Source organism: Pinus tabuliformis, chromosome 9 (genome assembly GCF_031772625.1).
Source record: "Pinus tabuliformis cultivar Carrire ecotype Pingquan chromosome 9, CPIR1, whole genome shotgun sequence".
NCBI classification, from domain to species: domain Eukaryota; kingdom Viridiplantae; phylum Streptophyta; class Pinopsida; order Pinales; family Pinaceae; genus Pinus; species Pinus tabuliformis.
The window spans coordinates 928259974-928286600 of record NC_142307.1 but is presented as its reverse complement, the minus strand read 5'-3'; the positions used below and the strand labels follow the sequence as shown (position 1 = coordinate 928286600).

Below are 26627 nucleotides of genomic sequence, written 5' to 3'. Positions count from 1 at the left end.
ACCTCCTATCACTCTTAGCTATTTTTTCTCCTCTATGGAACAAATGCACTTGGCATAAAAATGGAATCCGTTTTCCTCTGAGTGGCCTGGTTATAACACAACATCATAGCCTACTACTAGGTAAGTTGGACTACCTCAACTCTTAATCAAAGTTATAATACAGACTGTTATAGATTTTTTGCATCACAATCACATGAATATCCCATTTTCCATGAATAATGGGTTCTCACATGACATCCTCTCAAACTATGGTTGTAAAAACAGGAAGGTCGACATCTGAGTGGCATAACTTTGGCATACAGAGTCCAATTGACATGATTCCTGAACCATTGGAAAGGCATTTGTGTGTAGAATGGCATGAAAAGTTTTTACACTAAAGAAACATCCCCTCCCCCCCCCCCGGAAAAAAAATAAAAAAATAAAAAACAAATTTCGTTTTATTCCTCAAAATGTTCCTGGAAGGTTTCAGATCCTATTTTGCCAAAGTTGGGCCCCGGGAGTAAAAATGGTCCCATGAGCTGATTCCTCTACTTTTTCCACTTGGAATGCATCGAGATGGATGAAAAAAATTATAATGATCCAATATATATCACCTTGTGAGACATTGTACTTGATAACCTTCACATTCAGTTCTCAGAATTTGATCACTCGCAAAAGCATCAGGTGGGCTATCAGGAATAAACTTTCGCTATGTCATTGGGATCCAGAAGATAGCTTAATTTTTTTTGTTTGTCATGGTTGATAGTTACTTTTTAATATATTTCAATGGATATTATGCTTTTCTTTCATCAAATATTCTTTTGTGGGAAAATATAATGTACTGCATTTTTTAATACCACAATCTCTACTAGATATTATGTTATGTTTCAGTGGTTTAGCAATAACAACATGGTTATGACAAAGAAGAAAATATATCATATAATAACATAAGATATAAAATTAATTGACATCTAAATCTTCTATCTATATGTGATTTTATAGGTCCTAGATGTTCATTGTTATTTTGTTAGTTGAATAATTTTTTTTTTTGTCTTAAAATAGGAAAAAGAAGAGAGAAGCAAATAACTTAATAGTGATTATGCTTTTCCTTGATAATTTTTGGGTTGGCAAAGAGTTTGGTATTTTTTTTACATTTAGATCTCACAAAATCATATTACCTCTAAAAATATGGTTGATACCATAAAGTTTGTAAATTACAATAAAATATTCTAGTGGAAAATTGCTCTTTGCCATCCATTTTTTTAATCTTAGTTCTTATTGACAATGATTTCTAAGAATGATTTTATTATGCATGTCTATAAATTTTTTTTTTTTTTTGTGATTTCTTACTTGATACCTAGGTAACCCTTTAAAACTTAGGAGATCCACATATCTGACATTTTCAGTGGGTATGTGGAGATAACATGCGGAAATGATACTATGGAGTACAACTAGTTAAGGATGGGCTTAGTTTTATTTTTAGGAATCATAAAGGAGAGGAAATGCCAAGATGAAACCAATCAATAATTATATTAGTAGGAGGTTTACATCCTCTAGACCCTGAGGATCATGGCATATTGGTCCATATTACCCACCCACATGTATAGGTAACCATGAGAGAAATGTTTTCTTCTGTGATGCAATTTGCGAGCCAATTGTCATGCATTATTTATTATATGTTGTCATTTTATTTCCATTTATTTTCACAATTTATCTACATCCTGAGATTTTTAGTATGTAACTTAGTTAGCATGATTATCCCTAATATTTTCCTGAAGGTTGAATAATAATTCCCTAAGTTGTTCTTTTCTATGGTGAACTTTTATTTTATTTTTTTATGCAGTTCATTTGGCGAAATAGTGGCCACAATAGCTTAACTGAAGAAAAAAATAAATAAATAGATAAATAAAAAATAAAAATAAATAAATAAGTAAATAAATTTTAAAAAATAAAAATAAATAAAAACTTGTTTGAATTTCATTTTTTTGGGGGGAAAAATGACACTGACATTGTTGACATTGAGGTATATGTCATTTAAATCCTCTATAGTCTATTTTCGTTTATATTCTAGTGTTCATTGTCTTTCATGAAGTGACAAAATCAGAAAGCAAGAAAGAAGAGAACCGGTCTAGTGATACCCTTAAAGCCAATATCCAACATGAGACACATACATACAAGGTAATAGTCAAGTCTTTAGAGTTGGTGAATTCACCTGCAATTCCTTCACAAAACAATGATAATGTTTTGAAGTGATGAAACAATATTTCATGTGTAAATTGTAGTCCAACCAATATTAAGTTGGAAACTCATATTGTAATACTTGGAATCTCATATAATATAATTTATGTGGTTGAAATTATTTATAGTTGTACCTGATATTATTTAGTATTGTAAATAACATATAACTTTGTGTTTTCATATTAGATGAACATGCACATTGTATGGCATTTTTTTAATTTAGTTGCAAAATCATATTAATTAATATATGTTGATTAATATTGAACACATAAATCAATCTAAAACTAGTACATTAGTGGTTTATATTGATTAATGATGAAAACAAATAAAATGAATAGACAATGACTAAATTATTTGTTTATAATGATTATTAATGAAAATAAATGAAATGAATATAAACTACTAAATCATTCATTTATATAATGAATATGAAACTACCAAAAGAAGATAAATGACTGCTATAGATGATAAATTTGTAATTACAAATGATGACTAAAATTTGCATATACATGATTGTTAGTAGCTAATTTACAATATCTTATAACACAACCATAATTTAATCATATTTATTTGGTCATTGATTGGTTTCAAACGATGACAAAAATTTGCACATATATGAATATTAGTAGCTAATTTGTAGTATCTTATAACACAACCAAAATTTTGGTCATATTTCTTTGGTCATTAATTAGTTTTCTCGGGTGATCATGTAGTAGTATATTTTGTTGTGTATTTGGTCACTAATTATGACAATTAATAACTAAATATACTACTAGATGATAAAGTTAGACAACCCATTAATGATTGAGCAAAATATGACTAAAATTTTGCCGCATTATAAGATACTATAAATTAGCCACTATTGGTCACCGAATGAAAAAGGGTCATTTATGTGCACATTTTAGCTGTTTTTTTAGTAACTAATTAACCATTTTGTACTAGTGCAGGTGCACTCTCAAGCCTAGTATGGAAGAGATGTTAAAATGTCTGGTCATGTTATGTTATTGTTATGTTATGCTATCTGAACATTTTGACTTGATAAAGTTACAAACAATTAAAAATATAAATTAAATCAAAACTAAATTGAACTAATAAAATAATAATTATGATTGTTAATTAAATTTGTTTGACTCGTTAAAATTATATAAGAATAAAATTAGAATAAAACATAAATAAAATAAACCCCCATGGGGGTGACGGATAGTGAGATATCATAAATCGTGGTGAGGGATCTCCACCCAATTCTTTGGTATTTACTTGGGAAGAGTCACCATTTGGCAGGTGGGACACATGCAGTCACACATGTAGAGTCTAGTCTTTAAGGATCGCCAATTAATGTCATTTGAAATAAATGTGATTTTAGTGTACCTGATGTGCGAATAGTGGTTCACATGGTGGTGATTCGGTACCCATGGGAATTTATTGGAAAGAATGTTAGTTGGGATTATTTTGGAATCATTCATGGAGGTTTTCTCTAAGGAGTAGAGTCTAAGTTTAAGTGTAGGACACGAGAGGGGTTTCAGGGGTGATTTTGGTCTTGTAAACTTGAGTATGCAAGAGGATCTATGAAACGAGGAATTTAGCATTGTAAGGAAAGATCAAAGACTCAATCTGAATTCACTAGGAAACATCACTATTTTCACTATGCAGACATCTTTTGCAGAGATTCGTTGGGTAATTTAAACTAGGTATAATCATCTATGTCCTATTTCTTTCCCTGTGTGGGTTTTATTTTGCGTTGTTTAGTCTTTGGAGAGTTGAGTGTGGTGTTTTAGATGTTTGGTTTGAAAAAGGGTGTCTACGGCTACCCTCTCTATAGGATATGCGAAAGTGGGGTTATCTACACTGATTCTTGCGGGTGTTTAGACCCACTCTTCATTTCCCGACTGGTAATCATGGGGAGGAGTTGAATTTATTATTCAACTATGGGGTGTTTATCATCTTGATGTCTTGCTTTCACGGGTATAAATTTTCTTTGTTAATTGTGGATTGGTGAAGTGACGAATGGGGTTAGGGATGTTGCTCTGATACCTACTTTATATATCTCTTCAGTGGTTAAGAAAAAATTGTGTGGTTCTTTTAGTGCATGGTGGGGGTCGTGGGCAGCTATAACACCCTCCAAATCATGTGTCTACACTTTTCCGCATAACTGGGGTAATGGGTGTTTTGCCAAGGGGATTTTTTGAGGTTAATAAGACCCATGTTTGAAGCAAAAAATCAAAACTCTAAAAGGCAAGGTGATTCATGAGTTGGAAATACTCCCACATTAGATGGCAATTTTAATATCCTTTAATAGTTTTATTGTTCACTACTCCAGCTTAACTAGGCCCAACAAGATAACCATAATGATAGCATTGGCTCCATGAACCACCTAAAATGAAATATGTGGGAAATTCATGACAACATAGTGAGTCTTTGGAAAGGACAAAGGTGCATTCAAGAATAGTTGGACTAGTTGAAATCTAGCATGGCTCACATGGAGGGTCACATCCATTAAAGTTTAAACCCTCATCTTCTCTGGGCTCAACTCCATACCATCCTATCCTGGTACATTCTAATGATAACTAAGGTGTATTGGTTGGTTTTTTGTGTTGTTAGTATTTTGTAAATTGTTATGAAACAAGCTCACAAAAAGATAGAAAGGATAGATCAACATCTTAGACCTCAACCTCTTCGAGGGGGCAACCTCCTTTATATTACACAAATGAACAATTCTTGGATGATACAAATGACTAAACCTCCCTTCTATATATAGGAGTCTAAGGGGTCACAATATAATCAAGTTGACATAACAGTGATAACATAAGGGCACAAAAATAACAATATGGGGACAATAGGGGCAATATAATAACAATAAGGGCTAAAATGACAATAGTAATGGGGGAATCACTAGTATTATAGGGACCTAACATGCCCATATCTTTTCGAAAAGAGTTGTACTCAACGCTTGAGTAGTTATGGATGATTCTGTATAAAATTCCCATCCTCCCATGTGGAATCTTCATCGGATAAGTTCTTCCACTTAATGAGATACTGGGAAATTGATCGATTCTGTAGCTGTTGATTTCTTGTTCCTGTGACTGCTTCTGGTTCCAATATGATATTTTCTTCCTTGTCAAGTTTAGGCAATATTGTTTGAACTAGAAGCTTGTCACCTATAACCTTCTTTAAACATGAAACATGGAAAACTAGGTGCACTTGGGAAGCTGCAGGAAGCTCCAATTTGTATGCCATAGTACCAATCTTTTGCAACACCTTGTACGAACAATAATACTTTGGCGATAATTTATTATCCTTCTTAGCTTGCTTGAGGGACATTTATTTATATGGTTGTAGCTTTAGGAATACCTAGTAACCTAAATCAAAACATCCTTCGCTGCGATGTTGATCTGCCTATTCTTTCATTCTATTCTGCGCCAATGTGAGGTTATCCTTTAAGAGTTTGAGAACTTGTTTTTTATGCTCGATGTGATGTTCCACTACTTGAACCTTAGAATTTTCTCTTAAATATGATGTGATAGATGGTGGTTGATATCCATAAAGTGCCATAAATGGGGTCATTTTTGCTGCAGTATGGAAGGAAGTGTTATACCACCATTCAACCAAAGGCAACCATTTGACCAATTGTGTTTGTTTATCATATACAAAGCAACAGAGATATCCTTCCAAACATTTGTTTACTATCTCAGTTTTCTCATCAGATTGAGGATGATAAGATGAGCTATGAGCTAACTAAGTACCGAGACAAGAAAATAATTCTATCCAAAAATCTACAGTGAAAATGGGATCTCTGTAACTTACAATAATCTTTGGGTTTCCATGTAGCTTTTGAATTGTTTCAATAAATGTAGTAGAAACTGTATTGGCTTTAAATGGATGTGATAATGCACAAAAGTGTGCATACTTGGTAAGTCTCTCAACTACCACGATGATGACACTCTTTCCTTCAGACTTGGGTAAACCTGTGATAAAATCCATTGAACCTCCTCCCAATGCTGGCTTGGAATGGATAAAGGTTGTAATAGACCTGGGTTCTTAATTGTTTCAACTTTATTTTGTTGGAAAACTAAACATTTTGCCACAAACTTTTGAATATATGATTTAAGGCCATCCCAAAAAAATTCCTTCTTAACCCTATGGTAAGTTTTTAAAAATCATGAGTGCCCTCCTATGGGAGAAGTGTGCAATTCCATAAGAATTTTTTGCTCGAGTTGGGAATTATTACATAGGTATAAGTGATCTTTGTACCATAACGAACCATTTTTCTAGCTAAATGCATTAGATGTACTGGGATGTTATTGTAGCTTTTGAATGGGTGCCCACACTTCTTTGTCATTTGTCCATTCATCCCTTGCTTCATTTATCCAATCTGGTTGGATAATAGAAATGGCACACAACAATTCTCCCACATCCTCATCCTCTCTTGAGAGTGCATCTGCCACAACATTTAGCTTCCCTTTTTTGTCGATGATTTCAAAGTCATGACCCAACATCTTTGTGACCCATTTTTGTTGCTCTTTAGAGGATAATATTTTTTCTAAAAAGTATTTAATACTATCATGATTTGTTTTTACCTTGAAGTGTCTTCCCATTAGGTAGGCTCACCATTTCTTAAGTGCATGTAGTATTGCCGACATTTCCTTCTCATAAAAAGCTTTGTGTAAATACTTTCCTTTGATTGGAGGACTTTCGAAAGAAATGGGTATTTCATCTTGCATTCAAACAACAACAATTCCATTTCTTGAAGCATCACATTCCACAATAAAGGTTTTTGTGAAGTCCAGCAAAACTTAGAGCAGTGCTTGGCACATTGCCTCTTTAAGATATTCGAAGGCCTTTCTTGCTTCTAGAGTCCATGAAAATGCATCTTTCTTCAATAATGTTGTTAGAGGTGCTGTTATTCTCTCGTAATTCTAAACAAACTTATGATAATACCCTGTCAACTCGAGAAATCCTCGTAGATGCTTTATGGATGTGGGGATTTTCCATTCCTTAATGGCTTTAATTTTTCTAGGGTCTACCTTAACACCTTCATGAGATACAATATGACCCAGATATTCCACCTCTTGTACTCCAAAGAAACATTTGGAGCTTTTTGCATATAATTGTTTCTCCTCCAATAGTTTGAGCACCCTGTCAACATGTTGAGCATGATCCTTCCACGACTTGTTGTAGATTAGTATATCATCAAAAAATACAAACACAAATTTTCTAAGGAAGGGTTTGAAAATGGAATTCATCAAACCTTGAAATATAGAAGGTGCAATGGTAAGGCCAAAAGGCAAGACCAAAAATTCATAGTGACCCCCATGAGTTCCAAATGTTGTTTTGAGAATGTCTTCAGTCTTCAGTCTTCCAACATGGTGAAGTAAATTGATCCATGGAATTCATCCAATAATTCATCAATGACAGGAATAGGAAATTTATCTTTAATAGTGATCATGTTGAGCTCCCTATAATCTGGACACATGTGCCATGATCCATGGTTCTTGTGCACCAATAATACTGGAGCAGAGAAAGAGATTTGACTAGGTTGAATTATACCAGCCTCTAGCATTTCTACACCCATACATTTAATTTCACTCTTTTGGGCATAGGGATATCTGTAGAGCCTGATGTTTGGAGGAACACTTCCTGGAATCAAATGAATAGCATGATCATGATCACCAATAGGTGGGAGGCCTTTGGGAGTCTCAAATACCTTGGAATGATTGTCCAAGACTTTTTGGAGATTTGTAGAAATAGATGATTTCAATGTGGGAACCTCTAGCAAACATAATTATGAAATTACGCCTCGTTGTTCCTTCTTTAGAAGATTTGTCATACTATTAGAGCTGATTATATTTCCTGGTTTCTCTGCAATATCCCTTAATTCAATTTCCTTAAAAATTAAAAGCTATTGTACCTAAGGATTATAGCCATTGGACTCTTAATACAACATCAACACCACCCATTGGAATGGAAAGCATTGGGCTATTCAATACATATTCTCCCATGGATAGCTTGATATTATGGCACTTTGTAGAGAAATTTATGGTTCCTCCACTTGCAACCATCACTTGACACTCTGGTGTTCGATATAGGAAGCAATTCAATTCCTTGGCTATCTTACAATGAACAAAATTATGGGTACTTCCCGAATCAAGCAACACTATTACCTTTTTCTTCTTGATATGTCCTTCTATCCTAATAGTTTGGAGAGTGGTAATTCCAACCACTGCATTATAAGATATGGTCGATTCATTTCCTCTTTATCTAGGGTTTGTTCCAAGAGTATATCCTCTTCTTTTGACATTTCTTGCTCCTTTTCTTCCTCCTCTTCACAATCTATGTAGAATAATTTCTTCTCAACACACTTATGACCTTTAGAGTAATTTGCTATCACAACTATAACAAAGCCCTTTTGCTCTTTTTTCTTCAATTTTTTTTGGTGTCAACCTTGTAGGTTGTGGAAGGTGAGGGGCAACAACACTTCCATCTTTATAGTTGTGAGTGGTAGAATTCCTGGTTTCCATAATTTTAGTTTCCATTTTTCTTGCTAACTTGAATTCCTTCTCCAGTGAATGAGGCTCCCAAAGGTAGACCTCATGCTGGATATTATCCTTTAAAGTCCCTATGAACACATCAATCCTCTGCTCCTTTGGAATATCTTTTACCCTTATGTTCAATTTTTGGAAGTCCTCAATTTGCTCCATCATTGAACCCTTTTGTTTGAGATTTATTAATTGGCTAAAAAAGGTGTTGCTTTTTGTATCCTCATAATGTGCTATCATTTCTTCTGTAAAAATTTCCCAAGTGACAATTTGTTTATGAGATAAAAGCCATCGATACCATACAAACTGATTTTGTTCCAAATATAAAGTTGCAATACGTACCATTTGTGTGTTTTTCAAATTATGGAGATCGAAAAATTGCTCCATCTGTAGTATCCATGTTTGAGGATCCTTGCCATCAAACTTCCTCATATCGATTTTTGGAACATGGTGGGTCTTCAATCCAACATTAGAGTTTGTGAAATCATGATTAACATTTATTTTTTTCTCATCATGAGTTTCCTTTACTACCCTTTCCCATTAGTAACCATTTAATGTAGCAACTTATTCAAATTTATCTTCAATTCTCCCATCTTAACATCCATGCCATTCATCTTAGTGTTCATGTCATTCATCTTACCTTCCATGCCATCCATATTATCTTGCATGCCATCCATCTTATCTTCCACGCCATTCATCTTGGCTTTAGTTACCTCTTGTGACAGTGAAATGTGTTGTACTTGGTCTTGTAATTTTGATATATCATGTTGCATTTCTTCCTCTTCTTCTCGCGTCATGCCAGAGCTTTCAGGTTGCTTACTAGGTGTTTCCACTTTCATTCTTCGGGGCATCAATTAATGCTAATAATTCTTCACTAATCCCTTTGAATTCCTTCAAACTAATTTTTCAATCCAATCTTATGCAAAATTTAAAAAAACTACATAGCTTTTTTTTCACTTTGTAAGAGCACGATATCGAGTCTATTGTATCTCTATAACTGCGGATCTAGAATATCTGAAATCACATCCTATAGTATCCCTTTGGGCCCTCTTTCTAACCTTGCAAGTCTAATCAAGATTGGATTCTCCAAGGAATAGTTATGCCAAATCTCCCACGATGACCTGATTATAGACTACTTCAGTAGAGAAAACTTGTATGAAGTTCCACGTGTCATTGTTTCGACCTTAGTACATGAAATTGATATACAGGAAACTACATGATGTCCTCTTTCTGAGACTTCTTATAAAATTTCAATCTGACACTCTGAACAAAAGTTATGACTATTTTCCCCAAGACACCTGTTTGGAATGTAATTCGAGAGTATGCAAAAACCATAACTTCCTCAGATCATATCTCCGAAAATGTAGCGAGACAAGCTCTAAAATTTGGACCCGAAGTTTAAAACACTTTCGGCTCAAATGGGTTTTTTTTTTAACTTCTGAAAAAACACAGGAAAAAGCTATAGCAAAAATGCCACAATGACCTGTTTGGAGCAGCGAAAGCCTAGAATCCAAAGCTCTGATAACAAATGTTATGAAACCAACTCACAAAAAGATAGAAAATATAGATCAACGTCTTAGAATTCAGCCCCTTTGAGGGGGAAATCCCCTTTATATTACACCAATGAACAATTCTTGGATGATACAAATGACTCAACCTCCCTTCTATATATAGGAGTGTAAGGGGTCACAATATAATGAAGTCGACATAACCGTAATAACATAAGGGCACAACAATAACAATAGTGGGTTTCTATGGGGCACACTAATAACAATATGGGGATAATATGGGCACAATAATAACAATAAGGGCTACAATGACAATAGTAATGAAGGAATCACTAGTATTATAGGGACCTAACATAAATGGTTTCCATTTAGTATATGTAGATCACTACTAGTTTGAAATTATATCATGTATTTGGACATGCACCTATTGGCCAACAAATCTAGTAAGAGTGAGGCGAACAAGTTTTTGAAAGACGTCATGAAACGATGTCATATTTCGAGGTAATAGAAATTATCAATTAAAAAGAAATAAAAAATAAAAAATAAAATTAATGATTATGATTATTAACTATTAATAACTAAACCAGCCTAGATCCATCTTAACTCTATATCTACCAAGCACCAAGAGGGATCAAATCTCTTGAAGTGAAAACCTCTTTTAAAGTGAAAAGAGATTTGATCCCTCTTGATGCTTGGTAAATCCAGAATTAAGATGGTTCTAAGTGAGTATTAATAAAGTTTTTATTATTAAAGTAATCAATTATAATATTCTTAAAACTATTAATAGGGTAAATAATATTGATATAATTTTTTTGAATAATCTTATCAATATAAATCTCAATTAATGAAATTAATGTTTATCAATTTTATTAATATTGAAAGGGGGACAAGAAAAGCACAATAAGCTAAGTAATGGATTCATATCAATATTATTTACCTTATTAATAGTTTTAATAATGTTATAAATGATTCCTTTAATAGTATCATCTTTATTAATATTATCCACCAAATATATCAAATGACTAATTTTTTATTTTTTTATTTTTTCCAAATAATATTATCACTATAACAATGACAATAGGTGGCTACCTATTAAACAAATATTAATAAACAAATAAAAAATTTAAGGTAATAATATCGTTATTAATAAAATTATTATCATCATTTAAATCAGTTTTTAACATTAATTATAGATATATATATATATATATATATATGAAAAAATATTGTATTTCCTTCTGAGCAGGAATGTACATGGATATAATATATACTTTAGGTCAGTATTTCACTAGGAAGATTAGACCATAGCCTAAAGTTCACTCTCCGAAGAGAAAGGCATATGATAGCATAGTGTTAAAAAAAACAAAAAACATTATACATAGTTTGAAAAAATGGCTAGATTAGCCATTAGGATACACTGTGATACCATAAAACAAAACCTGCATGATCATAGCATAAGACTAAGTAGAGAGATAAGAGTTTGTATCTGCAACTTGAATGGGTCCTCATTGTTGTTGGGTGTGCTTCTTGTTGGGGGAGGGATACCAACTAGGTTTTCTTCTATGTGATGTAGGTTCCTCATATAAAAATGCAAATTCTCTAGAGAGTGTAGGTTCTTTTCTTGATGCTCTAATGGTTCCATCAATATTTTATCGATGAGAAAATTCAAATGCTAATATAAGTTGATGGTGTGCATGTATTGGTTGAAACGACCATGCGTTTGTCCAACATCCGAGACCCAATCTACCAGTTTTGCAAGAACCTCTATGTCTGAAAGCTAACGCTAATAAGAGGGTCCTACTCATTCCATACAGGTGAGCCCCTCCTACATGGGGCCCGAGGTGAGTTCTCGAATCCTGGTAGTTGTTTCCTCTAGGTGATGTTGGATACCTGAGTGTACTTGTGAGGCCCACTCTTGATAGTAGGTTTCTCCTTGGTGAACATGTGCACTCTAGTGCGGCATAGTGAGAGGCCCAATAAGGATTACAGAGAAAACTCTTTGTGGGAAGAAGTATAAGAGGCAGGCACAAAGAGAGGGGCCACATGTAGAAGGGAAAGAGAAAGGTGTCTGGATGATAGAGGAAGTCGAGATCTAGTAAGGGAGAGAAAAACTAGTGATCCATGGAAAAGATGAGCTATCTTAGGAGGGAGAAAAGAGGAAAACACAAAGCCCACCAGAAAAACAAACAAAAGAAAGTGCATAGTTATGGGAGACAAATCAGAGAGAGAGAGAATAGAAACATAAAATAAAGCCAAGAAGTGTGAAAAGAGTGCCCAAAAAGAACGCTAGTTAAGGAGATACTAGAAAATAATTTAAATGTAGAGACAAAGACCAGACAAGGGGGGGTATTCAAACCATAATTTATCAAGAGTCCTCCTGCTAAAGGTGTTCAACATCTTGATAGACCTTCTTCTAATGTACATGATGAGCCAAACTTGAAGGTAACACCATGAGCATCGAACGTGCGAGGAGAGGGAAATAGATAGGCCAGTCTTATGATCCATGCTAATAATTGGTAAATTCTACTGAAACTCTAGTTGGGGAGGGAGGACTTGTTAATTTTAGAGCAATAATTGTATATAAAGGAGGGCTTGACTAGGGCTCGACAAGGTGGATGGAAAATTACCCCAATTCATATTATAAAACGATGACACAAGAGTTGCAAATGAGGGGATTTGGTACCCAACAACACCACGTGTGAATTTCACTATGAAGGAGTGCACCATAAGATGCATTAGAGTGGGAATGATCATCAAATTAGCAAATGCCTAACAAGTAGTCTGGTAGAATGGTAGACATTGAATACAATGCTAATGAATAGTCATGTTTTCAGGTGAATTACAATTGGTTCACATGAGGCAATGTCTTGTGATCAATAACACTACAAAACATTTTATGGGTGCATGCTACCATGTCCCCTAGCCACTTGGCTAGGTGGGGCAATGGCAGCTTCTCCCCTTCCCTTTGTTGCACCGTAAACACCTCATTCAGGAAAATGTTAATAATATTTTTTTTTTCCAAATTAAAATAAATTCTATTACTGAGAAAATATATTACACTAAGGCTTTAGCCTATGCATGTCCATGCCTGAATGTGGGGCAAAAATGACAAAAAAAGGTCTGGACTTCCCATGATGGGAAACCAGTCCAAATCAAAAATAAGATTGCTAGTATTATCTTACTGCCCACGCAGGGGAAACTAGCAATTACGCATAGCTTTTAATCAGTTTTTCAGAGAAAAACAAAAAATCTACCTAATAACCAAATAAGAGAAAGTTTTCCTCAAAACCACGTAAAAGAAACCAGAAACCATAATTCCCATAACCTAAGAATAGTAGACACATGGCAGGTTGTGTGGTCGATCAGGTGTGTTGTGGAGATGACGGGTTTTCCTCAACAATGAAGCACCTGTAATCCTCCATATCGTCATCTGCCTTCTTCGAAGCCTCCGTGTCTTCTTCCTGCTTCGCTGATTATTCCTCCATGATAACACAATGGTAAGGATCCATGTCTTCGTCATCATATTGGTCCTAGTTTGTCTCCTTCCCAGTTTGCTTCATCTCTGCACAATGAGTGCTCTTCTTGACCATGGCTGGCTCTGCTCTGGTGTGGCAACCACCATCTATGACATGCTCATCCTCGTGGAAGGTGATGGAATGTGAGCTCGCCGCGACTCTATCAAGCATAATTATGGAATGGCATCCACCCTCTGTAGCTTGCTCCTAATTGTGAAAGGTAATGGAGATGGTGGCAGTAATGATGGGCTTGTTCAGGGAGCAGGGGTAGAGGAATTAGGCTGAGAGGAGGGGCGGTTTTGGATTGGAGGTAATTCCGCTGGGTGGTGAAGCAGGGGGTGTTGGGTGGAGGCAGAGAGGACATGAGCGGCCTCTACCACTACGAGTGTTTGGGTAGCGACCTGTAGTCAGATGAGCCGAAGAGGAGGTGGTTTTAGAGGCCAAAGAAGGAGGGGGATGAGTCAATCTTCCTTTGCTACCGCCTCTGCAAATACGCATTCTATGGCATGTTCTTGGCATGTTGACACCATGAGTATGAGAATTTATACCAGGATAAGCCTGAGAGTGATGAGAAGGCTCAGCAGGTTCAGCGGTCGGCTCAGAGGAGGAATTAGCTGCAGAGGCCGAGTGGAAGATGAAATTGCAGACCAGGCTTTGAGTAAAGTGGATTCCCGGGCCTAGATCAGTGCAACAAAGGATGCTGCAGCACCTCCCCGTAGCAATGCGAGAGCTAGGTGCTGCAGCTGCCTGAGGGCATAAACATTGCAGAGGTAGGGGATAAGAGACAGGGGCGGTGGAGTTAATATCCCCAGAGGTCATCATTGCGCGGAGCCGAGGCGGGTAGTTGCAGGCTGGTTGAGGATGACGCCAGCTTAAATGCCATTTATGGCCAATGTTAATACAGTTTATAGACTTATGTGCAGGATTACGGAGGGCCATGTGGCATGGCCACTTGTTGTCTCGTTCTGCCGCCACCTTAATATCTTTGATGTGCACCTGCATCCGGGAGTTAATAATATTAATAATAATATTGTTATACTAAATTTAAGTTCATTGATATTATTAACTAATTGATCTAAAAAAACAAAAGCTTTATTTACAACCAAAATAGTTTTTAATGATTATGGACCATCAATTAACAAAAACTTTTATCACATTAATATTAATATTGATAATATTACTAATTACACTTAACTAAGAATAATATTATAAGATAATATATAATTTAATAGTGTTATTACCAATATGAATATTAAAATTAACAATATTACTATTTAAATACTAATATTATTAAAAACCATTAATTATAACACTAATATTAACACTGACATTTTAATAATAATACTATATCACTTAATAATTAACGTAACATTTCATAACAATATTAAACTAATTAATAATATTAATAATAATTAAAGAATTAATTAATCAATTTTTTTAATCTAACGAATTATTAATAAATCCGACCTTACTAACTAAATAAAAATTCTAATTAATAATAAATTATAATTATATTAATAAACGTACGCTAATTATTTTTTAATGATTACAGAGCATTAATTAACCATACTCTTTATTTAATAATAGCAATAGTATCTGTAATCACAATAACATTAGTATTAAGAATATTATTAATAACACTTAATTAATATTAATATTAGTATTATAAAATAATAAAATTAATATGAATATTAAAATTAATAATATTACTAGTTAAATAATATTATTAAAACTAACATTAATATTAACAATAATATTTTTAATATCAATACTTTATCACTTAATAATTAACTAAACATTTAATTGATAAGATTAAATTAATTAATGATATCAATAATTTTCAGATTTTTTTTTAATTAAACAAATTATCAATAAATCCTACTTAACAAACTACCTATAAATTGAAATTAATTGCTATGAGAGATGCATTCTATAGCCCACTATGAGGGAATGTTTGATTTCATTTATGCTCAACTTGGAGTTAACATGTGCCCCTCTTAAAATAAAAATAAAATATTTTATAAACAACAAAATAAGTTTGACTATAATAAAAAAACAAAAATGAATATGAATGTTTATTTAGTTTTAATAAAAGTAATTAAAAATATAAAGTAATTAGAAGTAAAAAAATATAGAGTAAGATATCAAAACTTTATACTTCTAAAAAATATTTCAACACAAAATTTAAATAAACTATTTGAAGATCTACATTAACTAATTTACGTGATATCAACTTCATATATATATATTAGAAAAAGATGTTGAAATAAAATATTTTATTTTTTAACATAATAAAATATTCAATGTCGGAAGAAAAATAAATAATTAAAGGTTAAGAAACAAAGTAAAAAATATCACATACTTTCTAATAAAATTAATAAGAGGGAGATGTGTAATTCATTATTTTTTAATATAAAATGAATATGCCACATTTAAAACTATTTATAATAAAAAAATTCAATCTTGGTTATTAATAAAATATTTTAATATGAAGGGTTAAGGAATAATCATAGTTAAAAATATATTAATAACAAAAAACTATTTTAATCTCGACAATGTGGTCCATAGATAAAATGACTCAATGCATATGTTATATAAAAAAAAATTATGTGAACTTTGTACATATTATATATTGTTTTAAAAAATATGTATATATCATATAAAACAATTATATGTATATGATATATTATTATATATCATATAAAACAATTGGAAAAAAAAACTTTTTTATGGTAAAAAATTAAGAAGTAGTTTCACTATTTTACATTTCGGTCATTTTTTAGGTATATTTTTAGGTTAATTTTCCTTTTCTATGTATATTTATATATAGGGAGAGAGAGAGTGTGCTAGCTCCAATACAAATTCATTGGGATCTATTAAGAGATGAGAGGGATGCAAATTTATTATTTTTGCGTACTTTAAAAGAGGTTTTCATGGGAAGAGATTTGATCATTCTCAACGCATGCTAGATACATGATTAAAATGAATCTATATTAGTAATATATTTTTAATACCCCTACCATAGAATCTTTAATAAAACTCATATAATTACACAAGTATAAATATTATTATCTTTTCCACCCAAAAAAAGTTAGAAGTTAGAATAAGTTATTGATAACTGCATTGCTTTCTTTATTCGGGAAAACCATTTTTTGCAGGAGAAGGGGGGATTGAGATGAGAAAACTGATGCGCTTCAGGTGCGACCCGGAGAGGAAAAAGATCGAAATATATAATTTCAAAAAGGAAAAAAATGTGAAGCATGATTCGAATCCTTGACTCTTTGTTCTTATTTAGAGAGGTTCGGGTAAAGCTTCGAGTTTTATAACGCAAAGGGAATACTTTTTTACATGTGTATGCTTCGAATTGATGCAAATGTGGGGAACACTCTTTTCGACTGGAAATTTCATGCCGTGGAACCTGAAGCCTCCTTACGATTTTCTAAGTGAATGAAAGGAGATGAAAGGGAAGCTCAGTTTCGATGATTTTTGAAATGGTTGATAGCAAGAGTCGGACAATAGGAAGAGGGAGTTAATTATTGCTTTGTGTAGGGGAGACTAGTGTGTTGAGGGAATAAGTAACTTCCAATAAGATGGTAGATGTGATTTCTAATACAATTACTGTAACACATGTGACATACAAACGAATCTCGAGTGATACTAAGAGCCAAAGATTGAGCGTAGCACAACAAACAGATAAGTAGCTATGACTTTTGGCTTAATAGAATGGATAATTTTTGTGATGTTCTTTGAAAAGGAGCACGGTGTTTTTGCTTAGTGAATGATATTCTGGCATATAAGTAGATAAAATTATAGACACTCAATAATATATTCTATTAATTGTTGAATGAGGAAATTACACACATATTTATACAATCAATAGTCTTAAGATAGGAATGCTATCTTAGACATACAGTAGTGTGGTTGAGAGATTCTCTCAACCACACACTAAACTAGGAGAAACTAAATTCCTATTATGTAGGAACAAACTCCTCAAATGGAAAATTACAACCATAGACAAGTAGGAATTAATTATTTCCAACTCCCCCCCTTAATGACTACTTGTCATGATAGTCAAATCCACCACCATCAGGCGAATTGCATGTACAGAACCTCCAAAAAAAACAAAGAGAGATCAGTGCCTTTCTAAGCCAAATATTCATGTCCAAATACCAATCGCAAACAGTTGCGCTGATTGCGCCTTTCGACGCAACTGTTAGATAGAAAAGTGCACCAACCCTCTTATGCTCAGACACTCCAATATCTGAGACTGTGAGCCAGGTGTTACTGCAGTCCACCTGCTCCTACGAGCACAAAGCTCCCGTGTACACGTTAGCCACTCAGGCAATATGCCACCACCGGGCACGTCCGATCTACCACCACCGGGCAAATCCACCAACTTCAATATGCCACCACCGGGCAAGTTCGATCTGCCACCACCGGGCAAATCCGCCAACTTCAATATGTGCACTAAGCTCTCGTGTACACACAGCCACAAAGGCAAGCTTGTCAAACAACGCATTGACATCCACGATTCGAGCCACAAAGGCACCTCAAGCCACATAGGCAATTTAGCCACAAAGGCACTTCAGTCACAAAGACTATATAGATGGTTTCTGGCTCACCACCAACCCTCACTTTCAAGTGATAAAAGATGGTTTCAGGCTGACCATAAACCATTACAAAGTGGTTTTGAGATCACCACGAACTTTCAGATGCCCTTAAAAAACTTACATCTGATTCCACATTTTGGAGTTTCTGGGTACATACAATGACTATTATAATAACATGCTAGGGAGTCTATTCCACAAACCACACTAATTCAAACAAACATCTACTTTGTTGTCCACCATAAACATTGTCGCTGCTCCTTTACCTCATTTGTGAGGGGTCCACTGATAAAGGAACCAGAACATAGGCACTCATAGCCACACGAAGAGAACACAATTTTCCCTTCAGGAACAGTAATCCAGGACTCCACGGTCCAATCCTCCATCGCATTTCAGTATCCAATTCTCCTGGCATCGCAACATAATGCCACTTCCCCTACCCACAGTATCAAGGCTAGTCATTGTTTTCAAGCATACTGCCTCATGCTTGCTAACAATCTGCAACATGATCTTGATCAACCTCTAATCTCTGATGTAGCTCCAATTGATGTCGTTTTCACTGTCATGTATTCACCATTCCCTGCAAATTTGCTTAGTGTTGGAATGACCAGTTCCAACACACACTCAAAATTGTGACAATAGTTGGTCATACTACTGTCACTTAAATTACAACTAGTTTCATTGTCATGACAGTTAATCAATATATTGCAGCATCATCAGATAATTAAACAAATACATTTTGACAATAGCATAAACTTCACGGCCAAATAGTGAGAGTAGAAACCAGGTCGCCTTTGCTGGAGGATAAACAGAGAGCAAAAAGATGGGCTGATACACCCCCAATCACCCAAGACTGCTCATATTGCAGTAATTGGCGTGCCAGACTGCCCGCTGCCACTGGCATGTGCTGCTGCTGCTTTTTTTTTTTTATTACCAGCCCCACTCTGGCCGAAGACAAAGTTATCAGGCCTGAATATTTGGCCATAGGCACCCGATCTGACACTATCAATAGTGCCAGGCTCCAGATCCATCAGCATAGCCCTAGGCACATACCTCCCTCTGCTTGCCTCATTGTAATATACATTGATTCTCTCCAACTGCACATCGGAATCCCTACGGTAAGATCCCGTGGGATCGATCCCGTGCTCGTCACAGATCACTTCCCAGAACTTGGAACCGATCTGGTTCCCGCATTGCCCTCCCTGGATGTGCAATATTTCCCTCATTTTTCTGCCTCTTTCGCCCGCTCAAAATTCAATTCAAGGGGCTAATCTTACAGAGACCTTCTCTATGGATTTCAAGGTTGCAAACAAGGTGGATTTGATATTATCAAACGAAGCGACGAGCCTTCAAGACTACTGGACGGCTTGTCAAAGAAACTGCTCCTGCACTGCTTTTTCTTTCATACCAGCTAATCCCAGGCTCTCTTCTTGCAAGATTTGGGCTGGGGATTTGCTGACTGTGCACGAAACCAGTGATGTCGACGTGTCTCTTTTCGTCCCATCACAGAGCTAGTATAGTGACAGGTTCATTCCTAGCAGATCGGGATCGAACCTCAGCCTCTTCACTGTTGAGGACAGAACTTTTTGGTCCCAACGCCGGCACTCTTTCTCCGGCCACGCCAGAGAAGGCTGCAGGTTACGGTTGCAGGGACTCGAAGAATTCCCCCATGAGCCCCAACAGGAATATTTTCAGATTCAAAGTTAACGCAGTGGCGCTGCCGATAACCTCTTGAATATCAGCCCTGATGAGAGCAATTTCCGCCATGACCCATAGTATGAGCCTTGACCACAGCGGGTACTCCTCCCTGCAAAGCTCCGCAAGATGGCATCCCGTTGCCACGCCCACTCTCACCGCGAGCAGCTGGATTATCAAACCCATTCCCGTCGCCAATGCTCATGAGAAATCCGGGCCCCGCAAACAGCCACAGCTTCCGCCATGAAAACGGAGGCACGTAACCCTGGAATAAATGCAGCATTGATTCCCACTGATAGAGGTCCATTCTTCACCAGATTTGCAGCCATTTGATCTTCATCAATAGGAACAACGCTGAAATTCGAAACATGTGGCACAATTTTGTTCTTGTTAAAGCTGCAAGTTTCGTCTTTTCCAGTATATGGGTAGTCCTCTTCCTTCTCCAATCCACCAGCTTTCAGAGCATTGATTCGCCAAACTCCAGCAGTTCCGTTGAACCCAAAGAAGGCGTGAGTAGAAGAGCCCACTTCTTGTTCGACAGTGAAATGATAATCCAAGGACATCTCCTGCATTCTTGTCATCAAGCATTCATCCGAATTCACAAATTTCCAACGGGCCTGAACAAGAGCCAGCTCAGGATTGTGCACCAGGAATGGAATCGTTCGCCATAGGTAGTCTGGTTCTGGCTGGAAATCTGCATCGAAGATGGCTACATAGTCACAGTCCTTCACATAGCTGTGTTTAATTCCTTCTTTCAGAGCACCTGCCTTGTAACCATTCATGTTGTCTCTGATCTCACATTTGATGTTTATTCCCTTGCTAGCCCATCTCTGGCACTCCATTGTTACCAACTCCTTGATAGCTGGGTCAGTAGAATCATCAAGAACTTGAATGATAATCCTGTCTGAAGGCCATGAATGCCCACAAGCTGCTCCAATGGAAAGCTGATAAACCTCTTTCTCATTGTACATGGGAATCTGCACCAGAACCATTGGATAGGCACTGTTTCCAAGCTCTATGTCATCTCTTATAGGCTCCCATTTGTATCTCTTCTCAGGCCTCTTCCCAAACAGCTTCACCAGCACTATAACAACGGCCATGTACACCCTCTCAATAAACAGCATCAGAGACATTATCAAGCAAATACCAACAACAAATCTCAGCAACGGAGCAATAAGGGGCGCTCTAATCTGCCTCCATATCAATGCAAGCTGTTCGGTCATGTCATTGCTCGGAAATGACTCTGGAAGGAGACTTGCAGAAGATAACTGATCCATATTGAATCAGAAAGCCAAGCTGGCCACCTAGATCCTCTGCACCAAATTGTACCGCAGCCTAATATACCTTGCCAAAGATCTGGATCTGGCCTGCCCAGCCCTGATAAGTATGGATATCAGAGATCTTCTTCCTCCTATTATTCTCCTCCCCTTGCTCCTACAAGCCCATGGCCTCTGAGTCCCTTGTTAATGAATGAAGACAACAAGAAATGAATTGTCCCTGACAGTTATACCCCACTGAATTCGGCAATGTGGGTTTTGAAATTCATTCGTTAGCACTGTCTATTCTTATTTGGACATGGGAACAACAGTAATACTGATCAGTCAAAACGGCTCCGGCTCCACTCCACCTGCAGGAGCAATGAGAACCCTTTCAAACTCATACAGCTGCCATTTGGTAGTGCCAAGGGCAGTCTGTAGCTCCCATCTCAGAATATCAACTGAATTGTCCAAATTCTCACCGTAACTTGGATCTGTGCTTGTTGCATTCCGAGCAGACACCCAACTTTTGTATGCGGATTCCAACCTGTCAGCGGAGTCTTGCACATCCTCGTCAGCTGAGAAAAAAGGATCGGCTTCCCACCGACCAAAATTCGCCGTCATATTTAAACAATTCAGCCAATTAAACGTTTCAAAAATCCCAAATAGAGAAATTTGATGAATACCAATCCTCTGCCTATGATATCCACACATATCTGTCTGTGAATAAACGATTGCAGAACGGCAAATGCGTCACACCTCACGCAGATCACCAGATCCACGACATCGTTCTACAGCTCTTCTTCAGGTATTCACGTCAACCACGCCCTCTACTCTTCGGCTCCATCAACACACAGTGCATCCATCAACACAATACCAGTCGGTAGTTTCGGTCCATAATTCTCCCAATGAAGCAGATCTCAGGGGTAAATACCAACAGCCACACCAACGGAGGGTGATGGAAAACCAGCGGAGGAAACCAACAAAACAATCATAAAACTCATTATTTTTCCTTAGCCCAGGATAAAATTATAGACACTCAATAATATATTCTATTAATTGTTGAATGAGGAAATTACACACATATTTATACAATCAATAGTCTTAAGATAGGAATGCTATCTTAGACGTACAGTAGTGTGGTTGAGAGATTCTCTCAACCACACACTAAACTAGGAGAAACTAAATTCCTATTATGTAGGAACAAACTCCTCAAATGGAAAATTACAACTATAGACAAGTAGGAATTAATTATTTCCAACTTAAGTATGGTAAAAGTAAAATTGATTATACTAATTTCTAGGAAAATAATGCACATAATTATCACTTGCATAAAACATTAGTCATGCTATTATAGAAACAATGTATCGTAAAAGATAAATTAATTGTGTTAATTCTTAAGAAAAACATATAAATTCTGGTGGATTAAATGATAAAAACTACGATTATTTTCTTGGAAATTTGCTTGTGAATCATGTGCATATACAAAACAGCCGATGTTTGTTTTCATATTAGATTAGATTGTATATTTGTATACATAGAAAAAATTGTTATTGTGTTAAATAGAACACATGTTCCATGAACAAAAGAACAACTATGGTGTTAGGAATTCTCGCATAAGAATTATGCATTTGAATGTATAAAGGAATAACTATGGTCTAGTTTTCTTGAAAAAAAATGTTCACATAAATAATAACTATGCTATTAGTTTTTTCTCTTTTGGGAAAAGAGTATTTATTTATATGCACAATACAATAGCTTTTGACCTAGATTTATTGAAAAGACTATATTAATATTTTATTAGTTTCTTGCAAAGAACATGTTCTTATATGCATATAGATGATCAATATTTTATTGATTTTATTGAAAGAAACATGTGTTTTATATACAAAGAATCATTAACTATTATGTAATCTTCTTTTTAGAACAAGATTACATAGTTGGACACATGAAAATAATGGTTATTAAATTAGTTTTATATTTATTTGCATAATAATAATAGTTGATTGTGATAGTTTCTTGAAAATGAAATAAGTTTTTCATGCATGGAAATAATAGCTACTGAATTATATGTAATGTCATGCTCCATTGTGTTAGGTTTTTGGGAAAGAACATATAGTTGCATGCATACCTATGAAAACTATTATGATTGCAAAAAGGACTACTGGTTTACCATGCATGCCTATGATTGCAATTTCTTCAAGGTGACAAAGAACTAGGATCATGATACAATAATGTTATTAAAGTGACTAACTTAATGGTTCTACTAGCTTAATGTTAGAACTAGTGGTAATATGAGGATGTTGATTACCTTGTTGTTCAATTTTTCACAATTTTACAAATTGATGACTCAATGGTAATGTTAGGTGGTATACATTAATGATTATTAATTACATGCATATGCATAAGTGAAATGACATGTTGCATGAGCTAGAACTAAAGAATGGTTAATGACTAAAGGATTGTTCCCTTAACTATTGTTTTGGAAAACAACTTTATGGAAACTTCATTTTCAAATCTAGAGGATGTATCCTTACTTGTAATGCATAGAAGTGTTTTATGGAAAGTAACGGAACAAATACCTTTCTACATCGTTAAAATATTAGGTGCATAGATGCATTTGAAAGTGAAATGAATCTTGAATGCATTTAACAAATGTTTTGTGCATAATAGTATTTTGTAGAAGGTATGGTTTTATTAAAAAAGATTGTGATTAATGTTGCTAATGTAATTAAGCAGTGGCACTTAATAGCAACATAAGAACCTACTAAAGTTAAAATGTTGCAATGTGATTTTCAACTCCAATTAGAAAGTATAATGTGATGATATACAAAATATGGTAATTTTTTTCTAAATTGCATGATGGTTATTTTGAAGTGAATATTATTGTATGACATGTGTTGTCAGTTATGATTTCTTATCGACATACTTTTACAAATTATGGGACCCAAGTTAAGGGTCAAGTATGAATGAATGATGTACATAAATTTTCCTTTTCTTTAATGATAATGTGCATATAGTTAGTTATGTAAATTATAGTGGGAAATGGCGCTAAAAGAGAATTTTGCATGCCAAACAATTGTGGACAATTGTGAAAGGCCAGGAGGCCTTAAGTTGATAACGATTGACTTCTCGAAGGGGTTGATGGTGGTTTCCTGCCCAGATTTCCTCTCGCTAGAGATAGATGATCTAGGTAAGGGAAAGGAGTTGGAAAATATGGTGAAGATGGTAAAAATCCTGACGCAACTCTGTTGATTTTGGAGCTTGTTGGAAGAGGCCAAAAATTCCTCATAGATGGGACACTGTCAGAGGAATAAGTAGGATGATGCCAACAGGAATATTGTATTCAACCCTGTGTTGTAATTGGAATTCTTGAGATGGTTGGGCAGTGGACTTCCAGACTGGACCTAGTATGGTCTCTATCAGAGATGTGTCTAGATTTGAAAATGGCTTAATTTGGTTGGGAGGAGTATTCCTTTGCCATTGTGGTTCTCTAATAGCAGAACAAATTAACTAATCAGTCATGTATTGTGTTAAAAATATTTTTTTTTATATGATTGTGTAAGAATTTTATGTACATCTTGGCAGGAAAGGAGCCTAGTTCCCATAAAGGAATTATTGGAAGTGTAAATTCCTTTATTATATTATCAATATAGTGAATGTCATAGCAGGGGTAAAGACAATATACACTTGGTTTAGCTATTGATCATTTTGATGATTATAGGGCTAGGTTTTCTCTGAGTACTTGTAGAAGTACTGTGATTGAAATATCACATGACATTGCATAACTAATTGATAGTTAAAAGTATTTCATTTGATTGAAAATGTTGTGATTAATGTGATTATGTTGTATTTTTTTGTCATACATTATAGGGTGCTTGTCATGGAATGTTGATGGGTTCTCAAAAGACTACTTACATACAAGTGACCATGATTTCTAAAAGTAATTGGTAAGTAATGGTAAGTTGGTATGGAAATTTTGTTTTTATTTCTAAAAAATGAATAATGCCTAAGTGATAGAAAGCATAATTTGCTTATTTTTGTAGTTGTAAATGCTTATGAATATTATTAAAACGTTATTGTTTTTGGTTATTGGTATTTTTTTTGGAAATGAAATCCTTTATTTTGAAGGGGATGGACCCCATTTTGGGTGGTTTAAATATTTATATCTTGAGTAAAAGTTAAAGTCTTGGTGAGAAATGAATACTGAGGATGGTGTTCTCTTTAAGGGGTGGAGTAGGTAATACCCATACCATAGAAGCTTCTGTAAAACTCATATAATTACATGAGTAGAAATATTATTATCGTTTCCACGAAGAACAATTACAAGTTAAAGTAAGTTCTTGATAACTGCCTTGCTTTCTTTATTCAGGAAAACCATTTTTTGTAGGAGGAAGGGGGAATGACATAGGAAAATTGGTGTGCTTCATGTCCGGGCCAAAGAGGAAAAAGATTGAAATAGAGAATTTCATAAAGGAAGAAAATGTGGAGCATGAATCGAATCCTTGAATCTTTGTTTTAATCTTGAGAGGTCTAGGTAAAGCTTCGAGTTTTATAACACAAAGGGAATCCTTTTGTAGATGTGTATGCTTCGAATTGACACAAATATGGGGAACACTCTTTTTGACTAGAAACTTCATTCCACATAACCAGAAGCCTCCTTACGGTTCACTAAGTGAATGAAAGGAGTGAAAGGGGAGCTCAATTTGCAAGATTTTTGAAGTGGTTGATAGCAAGAGCCGAACAATAGGAAGAGACTGTTAATTTCCAATCTATGAAGAGGAGACCAATGTGTTGAGGAAAGATGTGATTTCCAACAATAAGATGTTACATGTGATCTCTAATACTATTACTATAACAGAATTGACTAACTAATGAAACTGGAGTGATTCTAAGAGCCAAAGATTGACCATAAGACAACAAAGAGATAAGTAGCTATGACTTTTGGCTTAATACAATGGATAATTTTTGTGATGTTCTTTCAAAAGGAACACATTTTTTGTGCTTAGTTAAGTATATTTTTGCATAAAATCATGGTAAAAGTAAAATTGATTATACAAATATTTGGAAAAAGAATGCACATAATTATCAATTGCATAAAAGATTAGCCATGTTATTTTAGTAACACTACACGATAAAAGATAAATTAATTGTGCTAATTCTTTGAAAATAAAAGTGTATGAATTCTTGTTCATTAAATGATAAGAATCAATATTATTTTCTTGGAAACTTTCTTGCGAATCATGTGCATAGAGAAGATAACCCATGTTTGTTTTCAAAAAATATTTTGTGTTTG

General features: G+C 35.0%; 2 pseudogenes; both read right to left on the bottom strand.

Moving 5' to 3' along the window:
- Positions 1–19237: 19237 nt before the first annotated feature.
- Positions 19238–19606, bottom strand: LOC149151798 (tubulin beta chain pseudogene; annotated as a pseudogene).
- A 614-nt stretch (positions 19607–20220) lies between these two features.
- LOC149151797 (glucomannan 4-beta-mannosyltransferase 9 pseudogene) lies at positions 20221–21648 on the bottom strand (annotated as a pseudogene).
- Positions 21649–26627: the final 4979 nt, after the last annotated feature.